Below are 13,250 nucleotides of genomic sequence, written 5' to 3'. Positions count from 1 at the left end.
AAGGGGCGCCAAGGCCAAAACTAGGTCTTTGTGAAATTCCAGGCCAAGTGTAATAGAAATAAAATTGTCCGCTATCACAGGAACTTGGTTATTACCGTCTGTCAGGGCTTAGTAGAGGAACAAGCTGTCTATGGCACCCACTTGGATCACACGGTATCAATATTGCCAGCAATTAGAAATTCATGCAATCGATTTATTGTTAAAGGGGCAACCAATTATATTGGCCTTGCAAATTTGTCAAAAAGACAAATAAAAACTAAACGCAGGAAATTTGCCTATCTTTTGTTTTCGAAGTGTTGTATTTCAGATTGTACAAGTACAGGAACACGTAATAGGGACTTGCTATCACGTCATTCTATATAATTAGTTATCTGTACCAGTAAACTACAAGTCGTCCGGCAAAAGTTCAGTCGACGATTTTTATTGTCTGTCTCTTCTAACGCCTAATACGGGTGAAATCAGTACGTCGTCGAGTGTAATCGGAATCGCTGAGTGGGATCAACATGGATGTAGGTGTCGGCGTGGTGACATGATCTCGGTTTTGTGTCATTGCCACTGTTTGGATGCGGTTGCCACGGTGACAAGCTATCTTCATCTGCTCGCTGTTTAAACATACCCCCCCCCCCCCCCCCCGATCGTCAATGGATATGATTCCAAATCTTGCATTTCATCAACCTAATGAAAGGGAGCACACACACAGAATAAGTCTCCTTGTAGTTCGACCTGCCCCTACTCAAGAAATTCATCCTAGGATCACAGTTACCATGGAAATGCAATTGTCACAAAGTACGCAAGTAACATGTGTCCGTCAGTTGGGAACCTCCACGCAATCTGCATTTCACTGAAATGGCTCTACTCGCATTGCTGTCTTGACCAAGCCAACGTTACTCGATCCTTCCACATTTTTTTTTTTTAATAGTTCCCCCCGTCGTCGGTCTGTGGATATTTTGTCAAATACAGGATCAGTGAATATTCTCCGCACCAAGCGTAATGGAATCATCTTGTTCGATTTGCATCTCATGATTAATTCATGGGGCCCTACTCTTCTGAAATGCCTATACCCTCTCCAGCATTTGCATCCAGGGAAATGGAATCTGATGCTGTGTCATTTGCATCTCATGAATAATTCATTTGTGTCGGAATGTAGTCTTCAATATGCCATCTTGAGTGTGCCATCCAGGTGATGGGATCTGCTCCCGAGTATTTGCATCTCATGAATAATTCATCAGATGCTGTAATGTAGTCTTCAGAAAATGATAATGCCATCCTGAGTGTGATGGGATCTGCTCCCCGAGCATTTGGTTCTCATGAATAATTCATCGTATGTAAGGGATGTACTCCAAAAATTGATCAGGGAGCCTTTGAGAATTTGCATTCCGTTGGAGCCACTCGTCATAATTGGGGACCACTTCAGACAGTACTTCAAGAAGGGAAAAAAAACACCGGTTAGGAAGTCTACGTCTGGTTTCATCACGTTGAAGTGGTTTCGTTGAAGGGGAACTACAAAGTTTCAAAAAGAATGAAGGATATTGGAGGAGACCGTTGACTCAAGAAAAAAACACCAATGGATCAAAGAGGTAAGTTATTTTTTTATTTTCCCCCCGAACAATGAAAAAAGAGAGATTTCTTTTTCACGACAGATGGTTCTACGACGATATTAGCCGAACGTTGTCGTTTACAGCACAACGCAGATTCATCTCAAGTGCTGTCGTAGAAATATAGGGACGACCGTTGTCAAAGCCGACGCATGCGCAGATGACGCCAATGTCGTCATTACCGTCACAGAACCATCCGTCGTTGAAAACGAAATCTCTGTTTTGACAAAATAGGGAGACTGCCAACATACGGCTTGATAGCTCAGTTGGTAGAGCGCCGGCACGTTAAGCTGGAGGTTGTTGGTTCATATCAAGTTCTAGTCCAATTTTTTTTTGTTCACCTCCAAATCTTTTTTATATTTTGTATTTTGACGCTTGTGTGATCTCATTGTGTTGTCAATGGGAGTTTATAAAGTGCTGTGAGAAATTATTGAGCTACTTTAAAGTTGCAAATTTTGTTTGTTGTTTACTAATCACACTTTCAAATAACCCAGATACATAATTTTTCAAATGGTTGTCTTAATACACCAATCCATTAAGCCAGGCCCAATTGTCATTGACCAATCACAACCGCGAAATCTGATCACCATTTGAACCGTTTGGTGATCTTTGCACTAATGGTTATCGGGTTTCGCGGCTGTGATTGGTCAACTGGTAAGGAGGCGGGGCGTAATGGATCGGTCTATTGTCACATGGATACGCTGCCAATGGATTTAATAATAATAATAACAATAATAACGTAGTCTTTTGTAGCGTACATATCCACAAATGAGGTTCACAATAACAACAGAGATGAAGAGATATAATACTAAAATTTCTGCTCACTAAATGTTTTGTTTTGTTTGAGACTGATGCAAGAACATTTTGAACTTAAACAAATACATTGATGTGACAAAACTTCAATAGAAGAAAATGGTGACTGAAAAATGTTTTATTTAACTCAGAAATCCCAGGCAACTTACACATAATTTCATGGCTTAAATTGTCATCTTCTTCTTTAAAAGTATTGATAATATTGACACTTAGCGAAACAGTCGGGCGCTCCCTAAACAAAAAATTATTTCTCAGCTTCGCTTTCGGAAAAATTCAAGATTATTATAATCTGCAAGTGTTTATCAGAGCTGGGGTGGATTACACAAAGGTAGTCCGACACACAAGGCCGAAGTCCACTTCAAGGTGTGGGCTACAATTATTTGTTTCCAGAGGCCATTGCCACCTACTCCTAGGGCTGAAACAGGGTTACCCCTTTCACAGTCCATACGAATGTAGGCTTCCTAGAGCAGAAAGCACTGCCTCCCCCATTGCAACAGAAGAGCGTAAAATGTACTTATGTAGGTCAAATAATTGTGCAGGTTTCACCAAGAGCCGTTAATGTCAATGTGAGTGTAAAATGCGTTTTTTTTAGCGGGTTGTTTAAGTACAGTAGGTCATCTCACTTTTTAGTTTTTAGCCTTCACAAAGCGACACATACTTTGTCTAATATGGCATTTAGCCAATATATTTAAAGAATTTATTTAGTCAATGTAAAAGTTAAACTTAAATACAGAATCGTATAAAGGTTCCTATATTGCAAATTGCGACTTAAAGGCAGTGGACACTATTGGTAATTACTCAAAATAATTATCAGCATTATAAAACCTCACTTGGTAACGAGTAATGGGGAGAGGTTGATAGTATAAAACATTTTGAGAAACTGCTCCCTCTGAAGTGATGTAGTTTTTGAGAAAGAAGTAATTTTCCATGAATTTGATTTTAAGACCTCAAGTTTAGAACTTTTGAGCTCAAATGTTCACAGGTTTGTTATTTCATGCATATGTTGAGATACAGCAAGTGAGAAGACCGGTCTTTGACAATTACCAATAGTGTCCACTGTCTTTAAGTATTGCAGATATGTTGTAAAATGCAAATCTGAATCACGCGTTTGGACATAATTGGCGTGTTGTGAAAATGCTGACAATTAACGTAACTACATGTACACACAACGAAATTATTAAAGGGACACGTTTACTAACACGGCATGCAATTTAAGTGGAGTCGAATTCCATAATGGCTGACCATGTTAGATAGCAAAGTAATATGAAAACCATACCAATAAGATGCGAATTTGTTTGGATTGTTGCACATGTAATCTACTTTTAAAACATCTTTCTAACCCTATATCCATTTTATAACAAACGGTTTCAATCGCTTTTCATAGACCAACTCGCCTGATTCAAGGCAACATGTCACTTTAAACAAATTGTCATTCTTAATTTAGCATCATGTGTAAAGCCCTTCACAGTGAAAGTAAACAGTAAACCTGGAATTTTTCCGAGAATATTCAGTTGCCTTTTCCCTGAAAAATCATTCATTTCAACGCCCCCTTCCCCGCCTAATCAAATTGTCAATGCATAATTTGGCATCACCTGTAAAGCCTAGGCACTGTCAAAATAGCAACCAGGAGTTTTTCCAACATTAGAATCTCTTTCCAGGAAAATGCTGTCCTTGATATTTGCAGTATGGTTATTGAAGTATCTTTTTATAGGCATAGAGGTTGCAGTGATTTGGTTCATTTAAAAAAAAAAAAAAAATTCAAAGTGAATAAAAAATAGGAATTCACTCTCAGATTCAACTTTTGGGGCGTAAAAACTGTTAGGCTTATCTTATTACATTTTAACCACTTTGAAGTGAAATCTTTTTCCAAAATGCTTTATATATCGAAAGCTATGCAAATTTTGAACTCAAAATGGCGGTCTGTGTTAGTTCCAACATACAGGTATTATAAGGAAAACCATGCAATTTCAAGGCTTAATGCATTTGTTTGGATCGATGTATTCTACTTTTAAAAACACCTTTCTAACCATATGCATTTCATAACAAATGGTTTCAATCGGTTTTCATAGACCAACTCGCCCGATCTCAAGGCAACGTGTCCTTTTAAAGCCATAATACACTTTCGGTAAACAGTACTGTCCAAGTCCCACACTTTGTGTATCACAACTTATATATAAAACAACAAACCTGTGAAAATTTAGGCTCAATCGGTCATCGCAGTCGGGAGAAAATAATGGGAAAACCCATTCTTGTTTTCGCGTGTTTCGCCGTGTCATGACGTGTGTTTAAAATAAATCCGTAATTCTCGCTAACGAGAATTTATATTGTTTTACCGTTTTCTCAAAAAGTAAAGCATTTCATGGACTAATATTTCAAGAGAAGTCTTTCACCATTACCTTCTGTAAACCCTGTAAATTATTTGTAAATCTGTGAATTATTTTATTTTTTTTCTGTACCGAAAGGGTCCAATGGCTTTAAAGTACACATACATGACTAGATCATGCTCGAAAGTAAATTGAGTGCAGACAACATAATTTGACCAAGTTGCATGAAATAGTCGCAGAGTACATTCTAATGGGGCTGACAACATGGACTCTGTACTGGTATATTCATGGGACATTACATAGAGTCTTAAGAGCTGTGACATTTAGGATGTCTCTCTATAAATAGCATTACATTTTTTTGTAATACATTGTTTGATAATCTGTCATGTGTAATACAGTGTATTACAATGTGTTACTAATCCAGCTACTGTTCAGTACCCAGTTGCCTGTCTTGGCCCAAGGAGTGCGTTTTGGCGACCCCACCCAAAAACTGTTTCGGTTGTTGGTCGTTGGTTCTGCTGTTCAGACTGAACGATAACAGAGTTGTGAGCTCGGTTACTGTACTGGTTATGACGTCAGAAACAGTTTTTTGTAAAGCATTTCATGGAATAATATTTCAAGAGAAGTCTTTCACCATTACCTTCTGTAAACCCCGTAAGTTATTTGTAAATTTGTGTGAATTTTTTTCTTCTTTCTGTACCGAAAGTGTATAATGGCTTTAATAGCGAGAATGTTACGCCAAGTGAGAATAATGGTCTTCGACAATTTACCTATCTCGAGTTAGGATGAGTAACTCGTGTTAACTTAAGATGAATCTGAAGGTTTACATGTTACAATGCAAGGTTGGGACTCATTGTCCTAAGATTCCTCCTAAGTTAGGAAGAGTTTGGTGAAATTGAGATGGCAGTCCCTTTAAAGGGAAGGTACATGTTTGGCAATTACTCAAAACAAATATTATTTTAAAAACTGACTTGCATGGTAACGAGCATTGGAGAGCTGTTGATAGTATAAAACATTGCGGGAAACGACTCCCTTTTTGAGAAAGAGGTATTTTCTCACTAAAATAATGAAAGACTTCTAGCTAGAAGTCTTTTATTCCTATCTGAAAGCACACAAATTCTTCCAACAAGGGTGTTTTTTCTTTCATCATTTTCTCGCAACTTTGATGACCAATTAAGCCCAAATTTTCACAGGCTTGTTATTTTATGCTTTTATGCAGTGTTCTCACCAAGTGAGAACACTGGTCTCTGACCATTACTAAACGTGTACAGTGCCTTTAAAAAATCCTGGAGTGTCAAACATTCCTGGAATTTAGGTGTCACTTTGAGGCAAGAAACTGACCAGGCAGCCTCTGGTTTTGATTTATACTGGAGGAGCTGTTATGTCTTCTTCTTCTTCTTTTTCTACTTCTTCTTCTGCCAGCAATATCTCCAGGGCCCGCTTTCATACAGCTGCTAAGCACAAAAATTGCTTAGCATGAAATTTTTGCCCTAATCAAAACTGGATTACCAACCAAATTTCCACGTGATTTTCAGGATAAGCAAACAACAGCTGAAAATTAGTAACAAGCAATATGCAACAAATGGAACTTTGGTTGGTAATCCTGTTCTTATCAAGGCAAAAATTCCATGCTTAGCAAATTTTTGTGCTTAGCAGCTTTATGAAATTTGGCCCTGGTGTCCATACTAGAACCCCTGGGTGCTCTGCCTCCTCATGTTGTTATTGTTGGACTGCTGTGAAGGGATGTTGTTTTCAGAACAGCCTCGGGGAGTTTTAATATTTGGTTGAAGAATTTTGTTTTTTTGGAGGAGGATAAAATTCAGTCAAATTCAAGAGTGTTTTCAGAGACAGAAGTTTTGTCGAGGAGTAGTTTATTTGTTGGTATTTAGCTTTATTGGTATGTCATAAAGAAACTATGACATCATCGGTTGAAGAATTTTGTTTTTTTAAGGAAGTTATGATTCAGTAGAATTCTAGAGTGTTTTCAGAGACAGAAGTGCGTCAAGGAATAGTACATTTGTTGGTATTTAGCTTTATTGATATATGTCATCAAGAAATTATATGGATGGTTGAAGATTTTTCTTTTCTTTGGAGGATGTTATAATTAAGTCCAATTCTAGAGTGTTTTCAGAGACAGAAGTGCGTCAAGGAATAGTACAAGAAAATATGACATAGATGCTCAAGGAATTTTGTTTTTTTGGAGGGGGATAATATTCAGTCGAACTCTAGAGTGTTTTCAGACAGAAGTATTGACGAGTATTGTCATAAAGAAATAATGGTTGGTCAAAGAATTTTGTATTTTTAGAGGAGTATGTAATTCAGTCCAACTCGTGAGTGTTTTCAGAGACAGAAGTGCGTCAAGGAATAGTACATTTGTTGGTATTAAGCTTTATTGATATATGTCATAAAGAAATTATTATATCTATTGGTTGAAGATGTTTCTTTTCTTTTCTTTGAAGGATGGTATAATTAAGTCCAATTCTAGAGTGTTTTCAGAGACAGAAGTTCGTCAAGGAATAGTACAAGAAATGATGACATAGATGCTCAAAGAATTTTGTTTTTTTGGAGGGGATAATATTCAGTCGAACTCTAAGAGTGTTTTCAAAGACAGAAGTATTGACGAGTATGTCATAAAGAAATTAAGACATGGTTGGTCAAAGAATTTTGTATTTTTAGAGGAGTATATAATTCAGTCCAATTCTTGAGTGTTTTCAGAGACAGAAGTGCGTCAAGGAATAGCACATTTGTTGGTATTAAGCTTTATTGATATATGTCATCAAGAAATTATTATATCTATTGGTTGAAGATGTTTCTTTTCTTTTCTTTGAAGGATGGTATAATTAAGTCCAATTCTAGAGTGTTTTCAGAGACAGAAGTTCGTCAAGGAATAGTACAAGAAATGATGACATAGATGCTCAAAGAATTTTGTTTTTTTGGAGGGGGATAATATTCAGTCGAACTCTAGAGTGTTTTCAGAGACAGAAGTATTGACGAGTATTGTCATAAAGAAATTAAGACATGGTTGGTCAAAGAATTTTGTATTTTTAGAGGAGTATATAATTCAGTCCAATTCTTGAGTGTTTTCAGAGACAGAAGTGCGTCAAGGAATAGCACATTTGTTGGTATTAAGCTTTATTGATATATGTCATAAAGAAATTATGACATAATTGGTCGAAGAATTCTGGTTTTTTGGAGGGGTACATAATACAGTCTAATTCTTGAGTGTTTTCTTCAGAGACGACGTGTTGTCAAGGAAAAGTACATTTGTTGGTATTTAGCTTTATTGATTATGTCATAAAGATATTATGACATAATTTGGTGAAAGAATTTTTTTTTTGGAGGAATATATGATTCAGTCAAATTCTAGAGTGTTTTCAAAGACAGAAATGTTGTCAAGGAAAAGTACATTTGTTGGTATTTAGCTTTATTGCTAGATGTCATAAAGAAATTATGACATAATTGGTGAAGAATTTTGTTTTTAGGAGTAGGATAATTCAGTCCAATTCTTGAGTGTTTTCAGAGACAGAAGTGTCTTTGAGGAATTGTTCGTATGATTGAAGGCTACACTCATCCTGTATCTTTTATTGAAACACGTCATAAAGAAATGGTGACGTCAGCATTGGTTGCAACAACAACAAAAGCAACACAAATAGTTAGGCCCCTACCTGTTAATAGAAATTATTGTGAGTGTAATAACCAAATGTATCCAGTGCCTTTAAAGGCACTGGACACTATTGGTAATAACTCAAAATAATTGTAGCATAAAAACTTACTTGGTAACAAGTAATGGAGAGCTGTTGATAGTATAAAACATTGTGAGAAACGGCTCCCTGTGAAGTATCGTAGTTTTTGAGAAAGAGGTAATTTCTCACTCAAATATTAAAAGACCTGAAGCCTTTTTGGTATCTGAAAGCACACAAAAGTGTTTTTCTTTCATTATTTTCTTGCAATTCTTCAATGACCAATTGAGTCAAAATTGTCACAGATTTGTTTATATCATGCATATGTTGGGAAACACCAAGTTCGAATACTGGTCTTTGACAATTAACAAAGGTGTACAGTGCCTTTTAAAAAAATGAACAGAACAAATTATTTTCACAGTGATATTTTAAAAGCTGATCTTTAAGGCCCAGGGTCACTGCCCAGTGCCATCTTGCCGCTTTTTTCCTCTTCTTACACGGACAGAAACCACCTCTCACTAACAGCGGCAATAAAACCAAAAGCACGGCAAGCTGAGGTGGCAAGTTTGTAATGCGTACGTGTCGCCTGCTCCACCCAAACCCACAATCTCATTTACAGAAGGTGCGGGATCGGTGAAGGTGACTGGCTCGTTTAGTACAGTTCAGCACCTGGGTTATGTACAGGTTACATCGGAGAGCCTTAAAGGGGTAATTCCTAAACTAAATAATAATAATAATATTCTAAGTTTTTGTTGTACCCATACACACGGAGCTCCGTGAAAAAAAATCACAGGCATATTTCTCGGGTGGGATTTGAACCCACGACTTTTGTAATTCTAGAGCAATGTCATAGCCGTTAGTTGCGACTATTTTTGTAGTAGTCGTGGTGGCAAGATCATACCCGAGAAAACGGTAGTTGTGACTCGAAGAGGATAACCCTGTTGCAGCCCCATGAGTAGCTGGCAACATGCCCCTGGTGGCAGTTGATTTTCCTTGATAGCCCAATAGGCGTGTAGCCCTCTCCTTGAAGTGGCCGTCCGACCTTGTGGTGGCACGATAACCCGAGTAGTTGAAAAACGGTAGTTGTGACTCGAAGAGGATAACCCTGTTGCAGCCCCATGAGTAGGTGGCAACTTGCCCCTGGTGGCAGTTGATTTTCCTTGATAGCCCAATTCAGTTAGGTGTAGCCCTCTCCTTGAAGTGGCCGTCCGACCTTGTGGTGGCACGATAACCCGAGTAGTTGAAAAACGGTAGTTGTGACTCGAAGGGTATAACCCTGTTGCAGCCCCATGAGTAGGTGGCAACTTGCCCCTGGTGGCAGTTGATTTTCCTTGATAGCCCAATTCAGTTAGGCGTGTAGCCCTCTCCTTGAAGTGGCTGTCCGACCTTGTGGTGGCACGATAACCCGAGTAGTTGAAAAACGGTAGTTGTGACTAGAAGAGGATAACCCTGTTGCAGCCCCATGAGTAGGTGGCAACTTGCCCCTGGTGGCAGTTGATTTTCCTTGATAGCCGAATTCAGTTAGGTATAGCCCTCTCCTTGGAAGTGCTTTTATGCAAAACAATAGTTTAGGCTTGATGTTTTAACCCTAGCAGAGTCTTTCTCGAGGCTATAATGTTCCCTAACATACATCAAAAACAACTAGGTTGAATCTAAAACGAAAGATTTAAAAAAAAAGGAACCCCACTAAGCATAGTACAAATACAAATGAGTGCTAAGTTTCTTCATGAAAAAAATAGTTAATGGCCTGATTTTTCGATCCTAGCAGAGTCTTACTCGAAGGCTATAATGTTCCTTTATAATTGTCAAAAAGAACTAGGTTGAATCTAAAATAAAAGTTTTAAAACGAACCTCAGTATACATAGTACAAATACAAATAAGTGCTAAGTTTCTTCATGAAAAAACCTGTTAATGGCCTGATATTTCGATCCTAGCAGAGTCTTACTCGAAGGCTATAATGTTCTTTTATAATCGTCAAAAATAACTAGGTTGAATCTAAAATGAACCCCACTGTACAAACGGAAATCGAATATTCACAAAATGAGCGGATTGGTTTACTACCTCCATATGTTCTTCAGTTGAATGCTATCTCAAATTTGACACAACAACCGTGTCATACAAGAGATCTATACGTCTCAATTACTTCACAACAGCAGTACTCCCAGTTTTCAAAAAGAGACGCAATTGTCTAAATTCGTAATGTATGTTTGCACACAGCCACAATCAAAGACACTTAGAGCCATGATACACTTTCGGGACAGAAAAAAAATAAAAGTTCACAGATTTACAAATAACTTACAGGGTTAACAGAAGGTAATGGTGAAAGACTTATCTTGAAATATTATTCCATGGAATGCTTTACTTTTTGAGAAAACATTAAAACAACTGTCAATTCTCGATGTCGAGAATTACGGATTTATTTTAAACGCATGTCATGACCTGTGAAACGTGCGGAAACAGGAGTGGGTTTTCCCGTTATTTTCTCCCGACTCCAATGAATGATTGAGCCTAAATTTTCACAGGTTTGGTAGTGGAATATAAAGCAAGACAGTTCTCAAAAAAAAAAAAATCTATAACCGGCAAGTAGATACATGGTCATACCACAAACCAAATATATATATTGTGAAAATTATTCTAAACTGACAATATGGATGGTCTGTTGCTTGTAAATTTAATCCATGCTTATTTTTCCGTGAAATATAGTCCGCTACAGCAACGCTTAATGGGTTGCGCATCGCCATGTCCCGTTTTAGTCAATTTGTTTTTCTGCATTTGTTTATTCAGGATTTACTAAGCAAACACGGAGGAACAATTAGGGTTACTACAGTAGTCCTGTGGCTACTGTAAATTAATCATGCTAAATTTGAGCCTTACACTTTCGTTCACCAACAGTATCAAAAACGGTCATCAAGATTCAGTTGTTTGTTTCCCTGCCTTTCACCTCTGAGGACCCCAGTTCGAATCCCATCTCAGACCGTAGCCTTGCATGTGGACTGGTTTTCAGACCCACCAGAATGCACAGGTGTCCCCCCCTTAAGAGGTTGCCTCCTAAATCTAAAACCAACAAGACTATTTTGTTTAGGCCCTATTATAGTCTCCTAGTCATGTGAACTATTATGGTTCATTTGAGGGTTTGCTTTGTTCTAGAGTGTATAGTTGATATTATGAAGCCATTAAATTAAAGGCAGTGGACACTATTGGTAATTACTCAAAATAATTTTCTGCATAAAAACTTACTTGGTTACAAGTAATGGAGAGCTGTTGATAGTATAAAACACTGTGAGAAATGGCTCCCTCTGAAGTAATGTGTTTTTCAGAGAAAGAAGTAATTTTCCACGAATTTGAATTTGAGACCTCGGAATTACATTTTGAGGTCTTGAAATCAAGCATCTGGAAGCACACAACTTCGTGTGACAAGGTTGTTTTTTATTTCATTCATCTCGCAACTCATATCTCGCAACGACGACCAATTGAGCTAAAACTTTCACAGGTTTGTTATTTTGTGCATATATGTTGAGATACACCTACTGAGAAGACTGGTCTTTGACAATTACCAACAGTGTCCAGTGTCTTTAAAAATATAAATGTGGTGTGGGTGGGTAAAAACAATTTTGAAAACAAAAATTTAAATATTTAACTATTGCCTACACAGGTCACATAATGACATAAAGAGAGCGCTAAAAGGGGCTGATTCATTTAGGACAAATGCAAACGAATGTAAACAGTGTTAATTAGCCAGAACTCCCTGAAGAAAAAGTTGTGCCCCCTCAAAATTTACCCTTGTCTTATAGCACAGCAAGAAGGGGAAAGCATTCTGTGTGTAAATTGAACACATCTGTGTTATAAGGAGGCCACCCCAAAGATTACGAAGGTCAACTTGTCTATTCAAGCTGTCTATTCTCCACCGTTGTTATAGATAAATCTTGGATGTGCCACCGATTGCGTTTGTGCATGTGTGCAGGTGAACTGTATTTTCAGTGTTTAAATTTTTTAGTTATATTAAAGCCATTTGACACTTCCGGTTAACAGTATTTTCCAAAGGCCCACACTTCGTGTATCACAACTTATTATAAAATAACAAACCTGTGAAAATTTAGGCTCAATCGGTCATCGGAGTCGCGAGAAAATAACGGGAAAACCCACCCTTGTTTCCGCATGTTCGCCGTGTCATGACATGTGTTTACCATGTGTTTTAATGTTTTCTCAAAAAGTAAAGCATTTCATGGAATAATATTTCAAGAGAAGTCTTTTACCATTACCTTCTGTAAACCCTGTAAGTTATTTATAAATCTGTGAACTTTTAATTTTTTTACTGTTCCGAAAGTGTATATTGGCTTTAAGCCCTCATGCTGACAACGTAACTGTTTGGCAAATGCCTTTGAACCATTTTTACCTTGAACCATGGGGCAACCAGTCCCTGGTTGTCGAACCGTTAGTGTTTGGAACGCGCGCCTTACCTTATAAAGAATAGCAAATGACATAACGAAAGGGCTGAAAAGGGGCGTAGTCATTTAGGATAAATGCAAACTAACATTTACAGTATTAATTAGCCAGAACTCCCCCAAGAAAAACCCCAGTTTTAGTGCAGCATTTTGTGTGTAAATTGAACATCTGTATTATGAGGAGGCCTGCCCGAGCTTAATCAAGGTCAAGTTGTCTATTCAAGCCATCCCTTCTCCCATCGCTGTTATAGATAAATCTTGGATGTGCCAACGATTGCGTTTGTGCACGTAAGCAGGTGAACTCCATTTTGCATCGTGGACAAATATCAGTTGACATGTACATGTACATAATTTATACTCCGCTTACCGAGAAATGCAGGGGGGGGGGGGCAGGAG

The 13,250-nt window shown here is 37.8% G+C and overlaps 1 long non-coding RNA gene across 1 annotated transcript in view; it reads left to right on the top strand.

Moving 5' to 3' along the window:
- The first annotated feature begins 723 nt into the window (after positions 1-723).
- Positions 724-13,250, top strand: part of LOC139953782 (uncharacterized) — a 64,576-nt gene continuing 52,049 nt past the window's right edge. The window contains exon 1 of the long non-coding RNA XR_011788011.1: positions 724-1,577. This is a non-coding gene — a long non-coding RNA (uncharacterized lncRNA). The remainder of the gene's footprint in view (positions 1,578-13,250) is intronic.

This window comes from Asterias amurensis, chromosome 22, assembly GCF_032118995.1.
Source record: "Asterias amurensis chromosome 22, ASM3211899v1".
NCBI classification, from domain to species: Eukaryota; Metazoa; Echinodermata; class Asteroidea; order Forcipulatida; family Asteriidae; genus Asterias; species Asterias amurensis.
The sequence above is the reverse complement of the archived record's forward strand: the minus strand, read 5'-3'. Positions and strand labels throughout refer to the sequence as shown.